We start from the raw sequence: 20,394 nt of genomic DNA on the forward strand, positions 1-20,394 counted from the left end.
GAAATATCAGTGTGGAGAGCTAAGCTAACAGCCCAACCCAAAGAAGATATTTTGAGTTTGGGTACTTATTTTGAAAATTAATCTTCAAAGTCTTTTTGCCTATATTAACTAGATACAATTTTTTATTTTCCATTAGCACTGCCTGTAAGACTGTGTGACCTCTTCCAGCATAAGGACCACTCAACTATTTCTACTCTCCTGAACCTGATGTATTTTCTTTCACACAGTCAAAAATTTGTTGAAAAGGTAAGTGATGGAATGACCAGTGCAACACACTGACAAATTAAAGGAATGGTTTGGGGTAACTGGATGGTTCAGATTGAAATTTTGTTTTTGAGAAAATAAAATATTTTGGCCTGAATTAATCAGATGGATAGGCTATATTAATCCACTTCATTGAATTAAAAGAAAATTGATCACTAATTTAATTAGCCTAGTCTATTACTTGTGCCCTTGAGTTATAAACTACCATAGATTATTCTTGTGATTATTTTAACAGGGTTCAAAAATTTAACTCAACAATTTGAGTACATAGCATTCTGATAACACCATATTGTTGTCTAACAGTGAAATACAAAATCTTATTCAAATATGAACATTTTCAGCAGATATTATAGTGTGTTAAAATATTATAATACATTTAAAAATCTACTAAACTACTAAATCCTATTAACAACCAGTTTAAAAGATACAAAATTTTCAATTAAAGAAAAATTTAAAGCATTTGCTACTGTGTACAAAAAAACCCTCAGCATTGATGAAAGATAGCTAAATATTAATCCTCAAAATATTTTAATGGAGGAAAATATGAGGTAAACATTTGTAGGTTTCCTATCTTTATCACCTGGCACTTACAGATATAAAATACATGTAAGAAAGGTAAGTCAGAGTCCTACTCTCCCAATCGCTGTGTAACAAGGCTGATCTTGTTATCACAATGGTTCTGTCCATTCAGTTAATATTTATTAAACACCCATTATAGAAAAGGTACTGCACTAAGTTCTCTGTAATAGCACATTGTTTGCATGTGGTAATTTAAAGTGCTTCCAGCATTCACAAGTATTGTCATGTTTTGAGTTATGAGGTGGGCCACATTGATGTCCTTCTTATATTACAAGCGTGGAAACTGAGGCCCAACATGGTTAATTATACTATCCAAAGTCACAGAAGTGATGGTGAAACTGGGGCTACAGAAGCAATACTGGTAATAATACAAAGGAGAGAGGGAACAGAAATAGCCCATCAAAAGGTTCTGCTTCATAAAAGTCTTGATTTGAAAGCAATGTTAAATGGCTTGGTCATACATGGAATACACACCAAACTCATTTTATTATTAAGGGTTAAGTTTCTTTTGATTAATACAAACCAACTTATAATAATAATATTCTTTTAAAATATAATTGGCATATTCTTATATCATACTTTTCTCTCTTCTTGCTTAAACTTAATAGAATAAAACAAGCTTCAAAAAAGGCACCCTAAGAATAAATAGGGTGTGTAATGAGCAACCATTATACATGATTTCTTCACTCATGTGGAACTCCTATAACCCGCTAATGAGATCACCACTTGTGAGGTACCGAGGCCTTTTGTTTCAACTAGGTTAATCATATTTTATGACCAACCATTATGTCTCTTCTATTCATGTATACAACTATTTCATCGCTAGGTACAGTATTCATACTTTATGGTCCAATTTATTATTTGGCTGCATCTGAAAACCAAGACTATATGAATATTTTATTTTATATGCAAAATACACTAAAGTTACTGTTACTTTTATAAACATATAATAAATCCTATAAAAAGGGATATTTTAGAAAAATAAGAAAATTGAATAGGGAGTACTTAAGCTTTCCCATCTTCAGTGTCAACACAATGAGCATTCAAAAATTCATTTGTCCCAATATTGATAGTAATAATGGCTACTATACATTGAGAACCTTCTCTGTGTCTCTTCTCTTTATATACACATTTATATATTCATCATTTCACCTAATGGAATCTTTAAATTGGACATATACAATAGTTATTATCATTTCAAAGCTGAGAAAACTGACATTCAGCAAGGGTAAGTAATTTTTCCATGTCACAGAATGGCAAATTTGAGCTTTTATTCCATCCTGAACACACTGTCTACTACATCATGGCTCTTCCCTCCCTGCCTCCTTCCACCCTCTCAGACTAGCCCACTGAGGTTCTGTCTTAATTCGTGCTCCATTATCTCTGTAGCTCATTTATTTAGTTATTCATTTGGCATACATTTATTGAATACCTTCTACAGGGCAGGCTTGGTTTTAGGAACTGGGGACAAAAAGTTAACAGACAAAGTCCCTGCTCATAAGCACATATAAACTCAGGGCAGAGTCAGGCAACAAGACGAAAATAAGACAATTTCAAAAAGGGATAAGTGCTAGGAAGACAAACAGAGTGAAGAGATAGAGAATGCAGCAAGCAGGGCTGGTAGAAATGGAGAGTGTCTATTTTAAGTTGGAAGACATTTCTAAGGAGGTGACCTCTGAGCTGGACCATGAATGACATGAAAAAGACACCAGGTGATCTGGGGCTGGGCATTCCTGGCAGAGGGAACACCAAGTGCAAAGACCTAGGCAGAACAAGTTTAGCATGTTCAAGGAATAGCTGGAATGCAAGTGTGGCTGAAATTTAGTGAGCTGAGAAGAAGGTGGTAGTAGGAGATGGAGTTGAAGAAATAAACAAATGCCTGATTCAGTAGAGCCGAATAGGTCCTGGGAAAGAGTATGGTTTTAAGTGTCATAGGAGGCCATTGGAAATGTGTGGAAAAGTCTTAGTCTTATCACAGACAGTTTAGGTCATGTTTATCGCTAGCTACTATCTGTTATCCTATTGAGATGGAGCCGCTGCCTCAACTATCAATTACCCCATTAAAATCACTTCTATTTATTGTGGGTTTACCTGACAAATTTTGCCTCCTGATACTGACGCCAGAGTCACATTAGCTTGATACACATTTTGGGTGCCTTGGCATTGCCCTGAGTCTGCTGAACCATTCACTAAAATTATCTTTACTTTCTCTGCCCCAGTGCTACTGACCTCAGCTAGATATTAGAGAAACATCGAGGGCGGTGAAGGTGGGAGGTAATTCTCTTTAAAGTGTGGAAAACTGACACCACTTACTAAACTCTAAAAGCCATATCACATCTTTAAAGGAGAATTCATGTTAACCCAAATGAAATTTTCATCTGTAGAGTGTCATAACTTTAATAAAGTGTGACTTGAAATATAGTAAGATGACTTGGGAATCACCACATATACAGGTGTTCCAGGGTTAGCCTTCTAAATTAATTCTGCTTTCAAGTTCCTTGACTTTCTTACCTTCTAAATAGTTCTTTAAAAGCTCCAAAATTTTTCCTACACTCATTCTCTCAGCAGCAGTATTGGGGAGGAGGGAACCAACGGGAACAAGAGGATGAGTCAGAGGCAACTATTTTTAAGTGCAAATTAGTTGTAGGTATATAATACAAGTGTATATTTATGCATAATAGGTACAAAAACCATTTCCAGAGAGAATAAATTCTAATATACAATAAAAGCTTCAATATTAATTAAAATTTGAATCCCAAGATTATTAATAAATGAGATTCCAAGTCATTTTTATGGTCTTGAAAAGTAATCATAATCTTTTCTCTAGTATTTTGCCCATAATTCAGTCAAACTGGTTAAGGAAAAGGAGCTAAGAGAAAGCAATTATTTTATTACGCATATATTTGAATGTAGTGGCCTAGCAATTACTTTAGACTTTATGTAAACATTATCCTTTAGAAATTTTCACACATGTAAGAGCTCAGAAATTTTAATTCTCTTACATCTAACATTAGGAAGTAGCTTTAGTGACACCAGAAATCAAGAAAGAGAGAGACGTAGGAACCAGGAGAAGTGGATGCAGCCCAGGAGCAACAGACCTGGAAAGCAACTAGTCCCGACTGAAGCAGGAAAAATGGAAAGACATCTTGGGGGGAAAGGTCATATGATAGAATTTCTGATATGACAGAGAGTTTGAAAAAAAAATATGACAAAGGCATACAGTGTAGGAAAAAAGAAATGCAAGAAGCAACACCATGAAAACCAAAAAGTAAAATGATAAATGAAAAGAAATAAAACTGAAAGTCTTGGCTCCATAGTGTACAATAGATGCAGGCTTAATTATGAAAATGTTCTTCACTCATTTAACGAAAATAATTATACAGGAGAATGGGTGAGGCAAGGTGTTGAGGTCATATAACAGCCAAATCTCTCATCTATCTTCTTAGGAATTGAATACATGTTTCAAAAAGATAAATCAAGAAATGGTCCGTGTATTAATAGAGATGTTAGAAATAGTTAAGAGCATTAAAAGTGATCCCAGCTCTGGTTATTATCACTAGACTGTCTCCCACTATTTCTTCTGATGTGGACGACTTGAGTATGCACTGGAATGTATCCTTATGGAATTTCTGAGGTCAGTCCCGTTTGTGGAACTTTAAAGAATTGCTGAGCTACAGCCTTATTACCGTATTGTCTCATTCATTCAATTTCTTATATCTAATGCCTACTATATGCCAGGTTCTGTGTTAGGTAGTAAAACTATGAAGCAGTAAACTTAATACTGAGAAATTGATTGTATTTCGTTAGTTAATTTGGCCTTACATGTAGATAGATGCAGAAGAAAACAAGTAGAAATGTGGTATGTGTTATGTAGGGGGCAGGTTCAAAATGTTCTTTGATTTTGAACTTGATCCCATGTGTGTATCTTTGAACAAAATAAGCAAACCAAAAGAAATAGAGACAAACAAACAAATAAAAATATATTTCCTACTTCTTTCCTATGAAGCAAATTTCTGACCTAGGGACCACAGTTTTAGTTATTTGTTCTACAATCATCTTTATTTCCATCAGTTACTCTATTCAATCATTAGATAAACATTTCCTAAGAAAAAAATTATTAGCAGTAAACTTTTGGAAAACAGTCTTGCTGATATTTCTAAAATGAATTTTGGATCTTATCAGTCATCTATGTAAAAATTTCCAAAGTTTTCACTTTGGCCACATGGTTCCTCTTCCATGTCTTACCCTTCTTTTCATTGCTCTTCTTTTTCCTCCCCTTCCCTTTCCTTCCTTTCCTTCTCTTTCCTAAACTAGTCAATGATAATGCTATTGGATGAGACAGAGTAAGGCAGGCATCTGTGCATAGGGGTTGACCAAAGTAGAGAGTCAGAGCCCAAGCAGGGTGAGTAAGGCATCCACACAGAGGTGGGGGGCAGTCTAGCAACAAGTGTCTGAGTCCCATGAGGAAGAAAGAAGATCCATCTCAGGGTAGCAATATCCAAGTAGAATCGGGAGAGGATCCACATAAGAGAAGGGGCAATATGATTTATAAAAGATTGGTTGCATACAGGAGGATTGATCAAACAACTAAAGATATTAAGGAAAATGGGAGTCAGGTTTCCCAATTTTTGAAAGGGTGGGCCACAAATTAGGAAAGGGAGACAACTAGAATGAACCCTGTGGTGTTGCATTATAATGGAGGTACGTGTTCTGGCTATGTATTAATGCATCAGAAATTACCCCCAAATGCAGTGATTTAAAACATTACAATTATTATGTTATTTCTCATGATTTATGTGCATTAGGAACTTGGAAATAAACTGTCCCAGGACCTGGGACAGTTTATCCCCAGGAGCTCAGGTGCGAAGCTTGAAAGCTGGGGATGACTTGGCAGCTGGGAGCTAGAATCATCCAGAGGCTAGAGTTTGATACTGGCTGTTAGCTGGGGTCTCCACTGAGGCTATTGACTAGAGCATGTACACCTGTCCTTTCCTTGTAGCTGTCTGGTTTTTCACAGGATGCTGACTGGATTCTAAGAGCAAGCATCCCAAGAGGACCAGAAAGAAGTTGTATAATCTTTTAAGTGCTAGACTGGGAAGTCTCATAGCCTCATTTACGCTATCGTCACAAGTATTAATCATCTTGGGATGCCATAGCACAATACCAAAGATAGGGTATCTTAAATGACAGAAATTTATTTTCTCACAGCTTTGGAGGCTGGAAGACCAAGATCAGGGTGCCAGCATGATTGGGGGGTCTGCCTTCTTACTGTGTCCTCACATGGAAGAGAGAGAGAGAGACAGAGAGAACCCTCTCTGGTGGCTCTCTAAATAAGGTCACTAATCCCATCATGAGACCTCACTCTCATGACCTCATTTAAACCTAACTCCTAAAAGCCCCATTTCAAATACCATAACACTGGGTGGTTAGGGCTTCAACATATGGATTTGTGGGGACACAGTTCAGTCCATAGCAACCACTGGTGCAAGATAGGAGACAAGCGTGGCTCTCACTTCTGGATGGGAGGAGCATTAACGTTATATTGTAAAAAGAAAATATGGATTATATGGGATGGGAGATCTTGTTATAGCTAGCTTGCAAAATACAATTTGGCACATTATGTATGCTTGTATACACGCATATACATATATACACACATACGTGTGTGTGTTTGTGTGCACATTCCCTAACTATGTCCAATGAGAGGGCACGAGAGCAGCAACTGCACTCTACTTCAACAGCAATGAGCACACCTGGTGCCCAGATCTTGACTTCCAGATATCACTCTTTATTATAAGGAACCAGGGCTCCTTGGAGAAATGGCTGATTCAAGAGCTAGAGAAAAAACAAGGTGACTTTAGAACCACTTGTGACAGAAATAAAAGAATGATGAGGGTTGTCAAAAGGACACAGGGGAAAGCTTAAAGGAGCTCCGCTGGCCAACTCTGGAACCACTCGAACATCAAAATAATGAAAGTAACTGGTTATAACCCATTGAATTAAATAAGTAAATAAAACTTTTAGTTAAGAATGGGATATATACACACTTTCCAATCACCTCCCCATGCAAATATTTATTATGTACAAAAGTAGAAAAGGAACTTCACAGATAGGAATCCTGGAAGACCCTATCTTAATCCAGTGATCAAAGTGAACATCATCATTAATGGGACAAATTAAAATTACACACCATCTGACAGGATGCAGTGAGAAAAACATAGCCCCTCTCCTGTGACGTTCCTGCAAAAGATGCATAACTTGAAACAAATCATGAGGAAGCATCAGACACCAAATTAAGGAACAGTTACAAAATAACTGGCCTGTAATCTTTAATATTGTCAAAGTCATTAAAGTCAAGGAAAGACTGAAGAACTGTTCCAGACTGGAGATGACCAAAAGGGCTATAACTGCGACGTGTGATTCCGAACTGGATGTGTTTGCTGTAAAGAGCATCACCAAGACCCTGAGAAAACTTGGGTGGAGTCTGAAAATCACATGACAGTCATGTATCAGTGTTGATTTTCTGAATTATACAAGGCTTAGTAAACATCCAAGTTGTTTAGCATGGAATCCACAAACTTTCCAATTGTGGATCTTACCTTGCATCTTACCACTTCCCTGGCAATAACCACATGTTTTAGCTTCAGAGCTGGTTAAGCCTTCACTAATCCTTTTCCAGGAAGACCTGTTTCTTGTCTCTCTCCTGGAAAATCTTTCCTTATTCTTTACGACCCATTGAAATGCTCACTCTCCTGTCGAACCTTATTAATTCTCCTGAACACTTTTACTTAGGTCCTCTATTTCCACCACTTTCGTACATTTCTCTGTGTGTACTGTTATAATACAGGACACAGCATGAAGGGAAGGCCTGCATATATTCATATTCACATTCCCAGGACTCATCACAATCCCTAGAACGTAGGAGCAGCTCAGTATATTGTGTCGAATGAGTAAACAGTACTGCTCTGTTAATATTGTGTTTTAAAAGGAGTTCTATTTCTTAATCTTTGTTATCACACACACTTATGGACATATAATCTTTGGGGGAGCTTTCAGTGGTCCAGTTATACATGTATTTCATTGTAAGTTCCTTCTAATCATTTTTGGAGTCGAATGAAAGAAGGAAGGGGGGGGGGAGGAGAGAGAGAAAGTGGGAGGGAGAGAGAGAGGGAGGAAAAAAGAAAGGGAGAGAAATAAGAAGGGGGGATCATTTTGAGTTTGGAAAATCCAGTGAATTGGTAAGACTTGTCATCTCTAACATCTGGTCAGCACAGCTACTTGGGCACAGTAGACAGAAAACCTATTTTAGGGTAGATGAACCTGCATATGACCCCCAATTCCACCACTTTTCAGTTATGTGATCTTGGGCAAGCTAGCTGATTCTAAGATAACCTCATCTATTAAATGGAAATGATACTGTTAAATCCATAGGCTTATCGTGGGGATTAGAGGGAAATTTTTAAATAAAGAGTTTAGCATTATGCTTGGAATATTGTAAATGATTAGAAGGTGGCATCTATTATTTTCACTATCTTTAAAATTTTGATGCTCTATATTCTCTAACTGTAAACTATCACCTTGTTATACTCTACCAATAAGTTAATATACTAGAATAAATATTTAAAGGTATGGAGCAGCAAAATCCTACTTCTGAAAAAAATCCAATGGTTGTTTGTTTTTAATCTATAAAAATATTGTGTTTATGATTGCAGGTTTTATTTTCAACTTGGTTATTTTCCAAGTCAGTGAATTTCCAAGTTAGTTGTGTATTGAGAATAGAGAATTGGACATTTTGCACATGTAAAACACCTTCTTTGGTTTTGATAAGATGAGAGGTATATTGTTCTTATTTCTTATGATCATTTTCGTACTTTTCAGACAAAAGGTTTTCTGCTGCTAATCTGTCAGTCTTAAATCTCCTGGGATATGCCTTCTTCAACCCTCCTCTCTCTTGTTTTTTGAGTAAATAATTATATGATATTTTCCTGCTAATGCATACATTGCTCTAAATCAAAGATCTCTAAAAGAAAAATTTACATGGAAGTGAATCACATAGTAAGTATTCATGGTGTTTTGAAATAATAAACAGCAGCTACAATGGCTTTTAGCCAAGTCAAACTAAAAAAAATAAAGTAGAGGTTACTGAGTTCAGACTGATGTTGTTTTTCACATCACTTCTCTTAGAGTTAGAAAATCCATGAGGAATAACAATAAAATCCCCCAAACTGGAGGCAACAAAAGAATTAGAAGAGTAAACCCAAGATATCACACTTCTAACTTTAAGGTCAAGGAGAGAGAGAAACCTAAGGATGTAGATCCATTCAAAGTCTTATTTGTCTGGCTTCCTTTAACCCCCAGTATTACCTGTGAATTTCTGTGGTGTTGGATAGCCACATTCCTCACACGAATTGCTGAAGGAGTTTCTACACAGCATCTCTCCTTCAGTATTCACTGCAAACAAGTCAGCAATCACTATTCACTCTGTTAAGTCTGAAGAACTTTCTTTTTATGTGCTTTGAAAAGTGTTGTATAAAATTGGAAATTTCCAGGGTGTCGTTTATGTTCAAGGACAGATTTAAACAATGAGGTGACATCAGGCTTGGAAGAGTCTTTGAAAACAAAGACATCCTATATCTTTTATGAAGAAAAAAGTATTATTTGGAAAATGCTGTGAGTGGGTAAATCACAGAACACACATGCACCAGTCTAATTATCACTGCTAAGTCCCTCTCCTCATGCTCTGCGCCTGTATTGCTGGCTCTTTAACAGGGCTCAAGAGTTGCACTTTGCACTGTGGATTTCAGGGGGCACCTAACAAGCCACCCGTATTTTGGAAGCAGTGAGCAGGAGGATTAATGAGTTGCTTAGCCCCCTTCCTTTGAATGAGTATTTATTGATTCTGACAGAAGCATAGGGAAGTGGGTGATAGAGAGTAGAGTTGCATACCTCATCTGGCTCTCTGCCTTAATTTGTTTGTGAAAATGAATTAAGACTGATGGCAAATAAGACTGTGCAGGAAAGACAGGACACAGAAAACTATAATGGTCACAGAAAGACAGAGTATCAACTAAAAAAATCCAGTTCTTAGCTAGATGCTATTTTTATAATCTAGGATTTTAGGCACAGATAAGCTATTTTAATATCATGCTTATGAATACATTCACAAAGTTATAAGCAGTTTACAGCCTTAAAAACAAGGTTCTCTTAACTTGCAGCACTGTAAGCTCAATTTCATGTACCTGGGTCTGAAAAAATCAGATTGTGCTCTTTTACTTGCATACATCATCACCAATAAAAGAGATTTCTGGGGTTCGACTGCAATGGCACCTTTGTTAAAGATGCATGAAGTCAATGGAATAGACCTTATTTCTCTACAGCTGGGGAGGCTCTGGAGGTCTAGCAGTGATAAACATTTGTCGCTTAAATGAGACATAAATGACTCAGCAGGGAAGATCCAATTAATGTGTGTGTGAAGGGGTGTTTGTTTGCCTTGCTTTATTGCTGGGATTTGTTTTGATTTTGCTAAGGCATGCTGTTGGCCAGACCAAAATCAAGGTTAGGAATGAAATGGTATTGGTACCCACTCACTCCATGTGGTTTTTAGCTTATCTTGTTTGATGGAGCAAAAAACTGCACATTGAAGGTTACAGTCAGCTAGGTCTCTGCGTGGCTCTACTCTTGTGTTAGTTTCCTAGGGCAGCGGTGACAAAATACCACAAACTGGGTGGCTTAAAATAAATGAAATTTATTGTCCTACAGTTCTGGAAACTAGAAGTCTGAAATCAAGGTGCCAGCAGGGCCATCCTTCCCCTGAAATCTATAGGGGAGAATCCATCCTTGCCTATTCCAGCTGCTGATATTTGCCAGCGGGCCTTGGCATTCCTTGGCTTGTAGACATATTACTCCAGTCTCTATCTCTGTTGTCACATGGCCATCTTCTCCCTAAGTGTCTCTGTCTCTGTGTTCTCCACTTCTTATAAGGACACCAGTAATATTGTACTAAAGGCCCATTCTATTCCAGAATGAACTCATCTTACCTACATCTGCAAAGACCCTGTTTCCAAGTAAGTTCACACTCTGAATTACTAGGGGGTTAGAACTTCAACATATCTTTTTGAAGGACACAGTTTAACCCATACAATTCTCAATTATTTTCCTCCTAAACCTGATACATTTTGCATCATATATTTAGATGAGAAGTACATTTCAGTAAGGAACAAAATTGTAAGAGTACTTGAAGTTATGTTTGAATTTCACCACCTCTCTTACCTTCTCAATCTAATTACAGCATTCTTCTCACATTGTTATATTTTAAAAATTGTAGAATATTTGAAGCACAGAGTTTCTTAGTTTATGATTTGTTTGCTGGAATTTTTTAAATAACCTAAAATTTTTTTAACATTGTATGACAATTATACTTCAATGAAAAAGCAAAACAAAAGAAGCCCACAAGCTTAATTCTGTACTGTTTAAAAGAGATAAAGACACAAAGATTGAATATAAAAAGGTATAAATAGATATAACAGAAAAGATTAGCCAAAAGTAAGCTGGTAGTTATAGTAATATCATACAAAGTAGGTTTTTAAATTTTTAAATTTTATTTATATATATTTTTAAATTTTTATTTTATATTGGAATATTAATGAATCAGCTGAGCTTCCATAACCTCTAATTCTATCTGTCATTCAGATTCTCTTTAGATGGGCCTGTAACTCTGGTTATAAACCAAATGCCTACTATGTGCCAGGCTCTGGGCAAGAAGCTTTTCATACAGTTCTCCCTGAAATCCCATTATACTGGCAGCATTCTATCCATCTTACATATAATTGAACAAAGTAATTATAGTTACATGAGGCCAACTGCTTCTTATAAAGTGTTAAATGCAGAAAACCCACCCTTTTGAATTCTCCCTGAAGCTAAATAAGTGGCTTCCCTAATTTTTCCTCACTGACTTGAGTGGTTGTTTGGCATTATGTACAGACTGACTCATTACTGTTTTATGCTTGGGCTATGTTTATTATAGAGGGAAAAATTCATCCTTAATTTACCTTTTGGAAGATTTATTTCTCCACTAGTCTTTCAGAAGACTGGTAAAATATTTTTCTGCTTTTTTTTAAAGTTAAAAGGGATATAATTTTATTTTACTTAATTGTAGAGCACACACTCAGCATTTAAAACCATTATAATATGACAATGCATTTGTTTACCTGGTATAACCAATATCGAATTCAATTCAAGCTATACAAACCTTTGCTTTTAGAATTAATATGGCAATCTGATATTTTTAAGACAGTATCCCTAGATCTGGTCCATTTATAGGAACCTGAGTAAATAATTTGTTCTAATGATAAGATTTAGCTTTTGTCTACTGTATTATCCTCTTTCTTCTCTCCCTATTCCAATCATCCCCATCCATGAATTATTACTACATAGCAGCAAGGCAAGGTTCTGTTAGTCTCTACCTGAAGCCCATTACACATAAAATGAGATTCAAACTCCCCATCATGGTTCATGAGATACTGCCTGGTCTTAACTCAGTTCTTTTGTCCTGCGGTCCAGCACACACCATACTGCCACACCAGCCACCCTGTAGTTAGTTCCTCAACAAGAGCAAGTTCTTTTCCTTACTGGATCCTCCACTCACGCTGTTCCCTCTGTTCTTCCAGGGCTGTTCCTTCTATTTACAGGCCTCAGCTCAAATTGCAACACTTCTTCACGGATGCCCTCCTGGCTTACTCTTTGTATATAGATTCCAGCCATGTCATTCTCTAACATTTTGCACTGTTTACTTCCTTAAGAACACTTAACACCTTTTACTATTTGTTTACCTGTTATTATCAGTTCCCCCTTTAGACTGTAAGCTCTGTGAATATAGAGAATACGTCTGTTTTTTTTACCACAATACACCCAGTTTCTAAATCATTGGCTGGCATATATTAGGTGTTTATTAAATATTTGTGGAAAAAATAAATAGATATATAGTACTTGGTTTCCTTGTGAAACCCTGGTGCATTTTTAATACTGTTTATGTTTTTGTCAATCTGCTTACTACTGTGTGACAGAAGTCAAAGAAATACCAAGATACTGAATGTTCTGCTTTCATTTCTTGTTATGTGGTTAAGTAACAACATTAAGATTTTAGGAGTTTTATAGTTGATTGATAGCTCTTTTAAAAACAATATTTGACCACACCCCTCCATCATTATATTCTAAAAGTAACAAAAATCATCATTCTTCTGTGTGTGCATTACATTTTACATGAAGTAATTGGGAACATAAAAGAGAAAAATATACTTAATAGTAAACTCCAAAGCACATATTTTTTAAAAAAGATAACTTTATATTTTCTGAAAATAATACAAGAAATCAGGTGAAAAAAATGTGTAGCTATAAAAATTGTTCATACCTTTCATAGGTTGCTGGGGAATTTTAATGTTGATATACGTACTACAAATAATGACTCAATTATATATACGAAATGGTTGAATTGGTGTCTACTCTCTATATTACCATCAGTTAGAGTATCAAACTGCATTTATTTAAACTATGAGTATGATAGATTATTGTTTTAAAAAAATCCCCCATGCTTAATTTTGGCTATTTTTCATACCTCTTCAGGACACAGCCCATAATGACATATTAAGTAAGCATTCCCTACATGTTAAATAAATGAGTGGCCATTGAATGTATGCTATTAAGTTGAGAATTGAAGTATACGTAGTAGCTGTGTGACCTTTCCTAAACCTGACCTTCACCCTGTCCCTATAGTATAATGCTCAGGAGCAGATACTTCGGGGATGTTTTCCAGCTTTGCAACTTATTGCCACTTAACCATCTTTTTCTATAACGTGTGAATAATATTATTTATCTCACTGGGAATTCTTCAGACTGCATATGCAATACTTTGTATCATAAGCACCCAGTTAGCTGGTTACTGAAACTAATTATCAGGCATGCCGATAAACCAGATGGTCATTTGTGATCTCTTCCAAAACCTTAATCAAGTAACTCTAAACAGCTTTTTAAAGGCCCTATCCGGACAAGGTTCTCTAGAAACTATAGTTATATGCAAAATGTAAATGAGTTCAATAATAGCTAATAAAATCCAAAAAGGTATGCTTGGTTTATTCCACAGTTTACAAAATCTCCAATGGCAATTAGAAAATAATAATAAGTCTTATGGGGAGTTACTGATAAATGTTATGCTTTGGCATTATCTAGCTACATTCAGATATGCAGTGGTATCTTTTGTCCAATTACAGTGTACTTTTTTTCCTTAATTTTACCTGTAGGGGTCACTGGTGTCACAGGGCAATCTTCCTCTCTGTTTAGGTTTTGATGGGTAATTACCTGCTGACAGGTAATGTGTTAGAGGAATAAGGTAATATATTCTTACAATTTACTATTCAGTAAGGAATTCATTAACATAAAGATTATGACCTAGAATATACCCTTGGGAAACTTTCATGTTGATATGCTTTTATTTGGAAGGTGAGTCACTATGTTTGCTAGTGGAAAATAGTTGACAGAAACTTCATTTTTAGCTTAGTTCTTATTGGATATAATTGTGGGGTTCAGTCAAATGACAATGAACCAAGAAAAAATGAGTCGTTCATTTAAAATTTATTAAACACATATATCTTTGAATGTCATAAGAGGTATGATTGTCATAAGAAAAATGCATTATGTAAACCTAGGTAATAGAACTAACTTTACACGTTTTACTGGATATGTTAGTAAATTCTAAATAGTAGCCTTCATTTCATTCAGGTAGTTAATATATTAGAGACCACAAGAGATGCTTTCCATGAATTATTTAGTTGAGATGGTGACAATAAACCTTTGCATTTCACAGTCTAACACAAACTCAATTTTTGTATTCATATAATTCTTATATATATGGTATTTACCTAAGTATCAAATGTTGATTTTTTATTTTATTTTTAAGTTTTTATTTATTTATTTATTTATTTATTTATGGCTGTGTTGGGTCTTCGTTTCTGTGCGAGGGCTTTCTCTAGTTGTGGCAAGCGGGGGCCACTCTTCATCGCGGTGCGCGGGCCTCTCATTATCGCGGCCTCTCTTGTTGCGGAGCACAGGCTCCAGACGCGCAGGCTCAGTAGTTGTGGCTCACGGGCCTAGTTGCTCCGTGGCATGTGGGATCTTCCCAGACCAGGGCTCGAACCCGTGTCCCCTGCATTGGCAGGCAGATTCTCAACCACTGCGCCATCAGGGAAGCCCTCAAATGTTGGTTTTTGAATAACAAGTTTCTAGTTGGTGAAAATGGCCCAATTAGACTTATTATTGATTCTGCTTCTTCTCTTTGACCAAATGTTAAGATACTGACGTTAGAGACAAATTGAACTAAGTCCAATTTTCTTCCTTTTCTAGAACATAAAAATGATGTCAGCCAGAGACACCTTAAATGTAGAAAGTCTCCACCCAACCCCTGACTGGGGAGATGTGTCATTCACAGGCAATTCTATCTCAGCTGTGTTGGTCAGAGAACAGTACAGGGAATCCATTGCTGCTATGTTTGTCTTCTGTGGGGAAAAATAATAAATGTAACCAAAAGAATAAAGGATGTTTAGTAATTTTCCACTAAAGTTTAGATTGGCAATACAGTCAGTTCAGAGAATTTTTTATGAACCTGATTTTGTTTTCTTCAAAGCCCAAATTGGCAATGAGACCATTCTAAATCTATCAGATATTTGTGTAACTATTATGGTTAGGACTGGGCCTATTAGGTTTTTGAAAAATTAAAATAGGATTTTAAGAGTTAATTTTTTAATTCCTTGGAAATTTCTTCATAACCTTTCTCTGTTTCACAATGAAAGGCAAACACTATCTTGAAGTTGAAATGCAAGTGAATTAATTCTGAAAAAAAAATAAATGTATTTGTACTAGAACTGCAAATGTTTGACAGAAATTGGAAAGTGGCTCTTGAAGAAACTCTCAGCAGGAGAACCATAATTAGTTTTAAGATTTACTTCTAGCGGCTTCTCAGACCAACAGGACTTTGTTTGCTATAACATCTTAAAGTATCTAGGGGACATTCAGGCTTCAAATATCAAGGGATATTATGTCTTACTCTAGTCCAAAAAGCTATGTGAAAATATGGTCATACTGTAAAAATCATAGAAAAAGTTCCCAAATAGAAGCCATTTAACTTGAGGTTACTTCTCCTTACTTGGAATAGATAATATATTTAGACTTTTCATAATCTTAAAAGTAATCTTTGTATAATTGTTTCTTACTCTATGGATTTGTATATTTATTTTGAGAAAAAGAAAACATATCCTCGTCCACTCTTTTTTGTAGTATGTCTTCTGGTTTTGGGTATGAGATATAAAAATACACACAATGCAAATTAATATCAATTTTTTAGTTTACATAAGCAGTGATGGTAAAATAAATTATCCTTTTAATTTCACATATAAAATTTGTTCTAAAAGCTGGATTTGGTAAATTTTTCACCTCACGGGTAAAGGAACATAAAGCATATATAAAAGTATAAAATATGGTCTTTTTCTCAATGAACTAACAGTTGAGAAGAAATGAACATAAGGCAAAAATAATAATAATATAGTATTATGTGCTAAATGAATAGAAATATTAAATAAAAATAGGTATTTACTAAAAGAGGGAAGATATTCATATTTGTGACCGCCATCATGAACAAAAATTACATGTGAAAATATTTAGGCACAAAGTCAAGCCACAGAGAGTCCATGACTTCTCAAAGCTGATGATCATATACTTATCAATTCAGCTCCCTTATTCTGTAAGTGAGGAAACAGAGGACCAAAATAGTAGGTGACTTGTCCAGCACGCACAAAAAATTAATAATAGAGTGTGCTGTTAGAATTATGAAGGTGGAAGAAAACGGTGGCAGCAAACCTGAATTGGTTTTCATGTCTATAGTAATAGCCCTGCCCTCCTTTCCTCCACTCTGTGCCTTGTTACTCAAATGTGTTCCAAAAATGCCTTTGAACTGTCACTGATTTGTTTAAAGACCTCTTCAAGGCTCCATGAGATATGAACTTAAGGCTGCCTTCCTGCCTTTCCTCTCACTGCTCTTCCCTCTCTTATACAAAGTAAATATAACCTAACCTATTCTCCAAACACATTCTGAACATTGTGCCTTTGTGCACATGGTCCTTTCACCCTGTAAGCCTTCCCTCTTATCTCTTCAACTGCAAGCATATCCATCCTATGTTCAGCTCAAAAACCACCTCTGGGGTCTTCCTTAATCTCTTCCTGTTGAAATTAATCTCCCCCATATTTAGCCTATTATACCTCTGGGGTATATATCTATTGCTCCCGAAAAACTGAAAGTTCATTGAAGACGGAGACCTTCAATCTAGCATATTTGCATCATCTGCAATACATTGGGTAACTTACACATAGCCACAGAGAAGTAGCAATGACAGAGCAGTTCATTAGTAATAACAATAAACATATTGAAAATAGTTAACATTTATTAGGCACTTACCCAGTGGTGGTAGGCACTAACCTAAGTGTTATAGATGAAGTCAGAATTTGAAGGCAGGCAGTTGATCCTTATTTTTAGCAATGTGGGCTCTGGGGTCAGCTGCTCGGGATTGAATCCTGATTCTACCACTTAACGGCTGAGTGATCTCTGTGTGCCTCAGGGATTTATCTATAAAATGAAAATATTGATAACATCTAACTCATGGGTTTTTTAATAGATTAAATTAGATAATTCATGTTAAATATTTAGAGTAGTACCAAGCACATAGCAGTGCTGATTAGGAGTTAACTATATTTATTATAGTTTGTTCTAAGTATTTGTTGAGTTAAATTAATTCAACCCTCTTGGGTAAAACACTTCTTACTTTCTCACCTCCTATCAAAATCCTATTCTAGCTTTAAGAACCTGCCCGTGAGCTAACTCCTCTGTGAAGTCATTCCCAATGCCACCAGGATTATTATTTTCACAGAGTTGTACACTTGTAACCTTATATAGCAGCTGACTATAAAGTTACTTCAGGAAATAGCTATGGTCAACTATAGTTGCAATAATGTAAGAAATTGCTATAGAGTTATCAACTTTTTCTCATGATAAAAAACATGATTGTCTAAACTCTTGTGTTTTGAATTCAATCTTTCTACTGACTTGCCTAAGTTATTCTAAAAACTGTTCTTGTGGTAGGTAGGATACTCTGAAAAACCTGAGTGGGAATATACAAAACTCTATACTTGGTCACAACTACAGCAGAATTTTAATTTATAAATTGGAAGGAAAAAAATCTCTCAAGGTACCCGGGTAGTATTAACATATCAAAGATGAAGTGTTTACTCAATACGCTAGTAAAATCCCAGTTTAATTCAATCTTTTCCCATGCAGGAATTGTTTTGGTATCTGAGGACCCATACTCAATTTTCTAGGTAATATTAAGGCATGTTTTTGATGAGGTAATCCATAAAAATGTATTTTCCTATAATGAAAAGTAAATATATACCAGGCATTTTCCCTGAATAAGATGAAAGGGATTTTACAGTTGTCAGGACTTGATAGCTTGTTAGCCCAGCCATACTCCATGATGTGGTTCAGGAGAGTGGCACAAATAATCAGCAGTGAGGTTGCAATGAAGTATTTTGATGTTGCCGAATTTGGTGATGCCTTTTGAAACTGAAACATAAGAGTAATCTAAGTCAATCATTGGCTAATGTGGCTTTTAGCACTGAAATAATTTTTCATCTCTTTTCTCTAGTTATTTAATGAGAATAATCTGTATAATATTAGGTATTATTTCATATTTTAGTGAGATCATACTTTAGTTGCACCATAGCAAACACAAATCTGCCTTGACCCAGTCCTAAATCTTGTGACATTGTGTGTGTGTATATATATGTATGTGTGTATACATATACACATATATATATTTAATGTCTGAGATCATCTTGACTTGTAAAATACTCATAGTGGCAAAGATAGAAAGAAAAAAAGAGGAGAGTTGGATGTAAAATGAAAGTGGAAAAGATAAAGCCTAAAAATCCAAAAGCTGAGTTTTCTCTCAGGTTTCTCAATGAAATTGTTTTCTCTTGCACAGGCCACTTTCAGTTTCCCTGCTACAAGTGTGAGGAATACGAGAAAAATAATCTCAATTACTTCAAATTCATGTACCTGGATTTCATGACAAAAGGGTGTTTGATTCCACCAGTAATTCAGACATACACCTTTCAATCCCTAGAGAATCCTTGAATCACAATGAAACAAGCATTTTATCAAGTGTCTAAGAGCCTCTAATAATAGGTCATTTCCTTCTCTTTCAAACATAATGATTTTCAAATATAAGCTCTACATATTTTGAAATCCATAAAAGGACATGTAGTGGTATGATTTATGGATACATCATAAATATTTGAGAAATTAATTTCACATATCATCGTTGATCTAATTCTAAATTCTTATTAATTTTAGTATACTCTTAGCACCCGTCAAAGAGAATAAGAGACAACACACTCAACCACTATCTCTTACTACTGTTAAAATTGGCATTGATCAATTAAGCCTTCTAAACAGATTCTTTCTCTGAAGTAAACTGGGCTATAAGGTAATCCTAAATATACAGTATTGAAACAGAGACAGGCAGTGCACCTAATGTCTTCATATCCCTTTAACATTCTTTTTAGCTTATACACAGGGCTGAATTTTTCTCACTCCTAATTCTCACTCCTGCCATTTCCTAGGATATGACACATACAAAATTACAATAACTAAAAACAACATTTGACAATGTGACTCAAGGCATGTTATTTTTTTAAAATTAATTTTTATTGGAGTATATTTGCTTTACAGTGTTGTGTTAGTTTCTACTGTACAGAAATCATGTTCAATTTGAAACCATGGATTGAAGTGGTCTCTCCTTTTCATGAATAAACACAAACTAAAACCTAAAATGTAACTTTAACAAGCTCCAGGCCAGAGGAGAATACAGACATATCATATCCTCCCTACTAAGAATAGCACAAAACAACCGGCTGACTTTGCAATTGACAGAATTTGCAGTATTCCTATTTTCCCCATAGTACAGAAGCCTCCACTTCTGGTAATATTATTAGGCTCCACATTTGAGGATCAAGAAGTCAGGTGAAGACAATGACAAACAGAGTTGAGACAGGGAGAAATAAACTCAGAGAAGGAGAGAGACAATGAATTTATAATCAAAAATTCTAAAACACGTGAAGGAATCAAATACCAAATACAGCTAAAACCAAATCAAGAATTGGCATATTCACTTCAACCTAATGGAATATTCCACTAAAGATTTTAAATATCTACATTTAAGATACTCAAAATGATAAATGGAGGAATAACTTTTATTTTTTAAATGGGAAGGAATTATTTTTTTATTGAAGTATACTTGATTTACAATATTGTGTTAGTTTCAGGTGTACAGAATTATTTTTTTAAAGAAGAAAAAATAAAAATGGCTAGGTATGAAAAAGAACAAATTCTATATATTTAAATAAAAGTCATGGTTATTGAAATGAAAAATAATTCTATATTAGACAAAGTAGAAG

At 35.4% G+C, this 20,394-nt stretch overlaps 1 long non-coding RNA gene across 1 annotated transcript in view; it reads left to right on the forward strand.

Annotated features, from left to right (window-relative positions):
* Positions 1–228: 228 nt before the first annotated feature.
* The window catches only part of LOC309632533, a 103,978-nt gene continuing 83,812 nt past the window's right edge, over positions 229–20,394 (forward strand). Inside the window, exon 1 of the long non-coding RNA XR_014246958.1 lies at positions 229–246. This is a non-coding gene — a long non-coding RNA (uncharacterized lncRNA). The remainder of the gene's footprint in view (positions 247–20,394) is intronic.

The sequence above is a fragment of the Balaenoptera borealis genome, assembly GCF_965194805.1.
Source record: "Balaenoptera borealis genome assembly, chromosome: 7".
Lineage (NCBI taxonomy): Eukaryota > Metazoa > Chordata > Mammalia > Artiodactyla > Balaenopteridae > Balaenoptera > Balaenoptera borealis.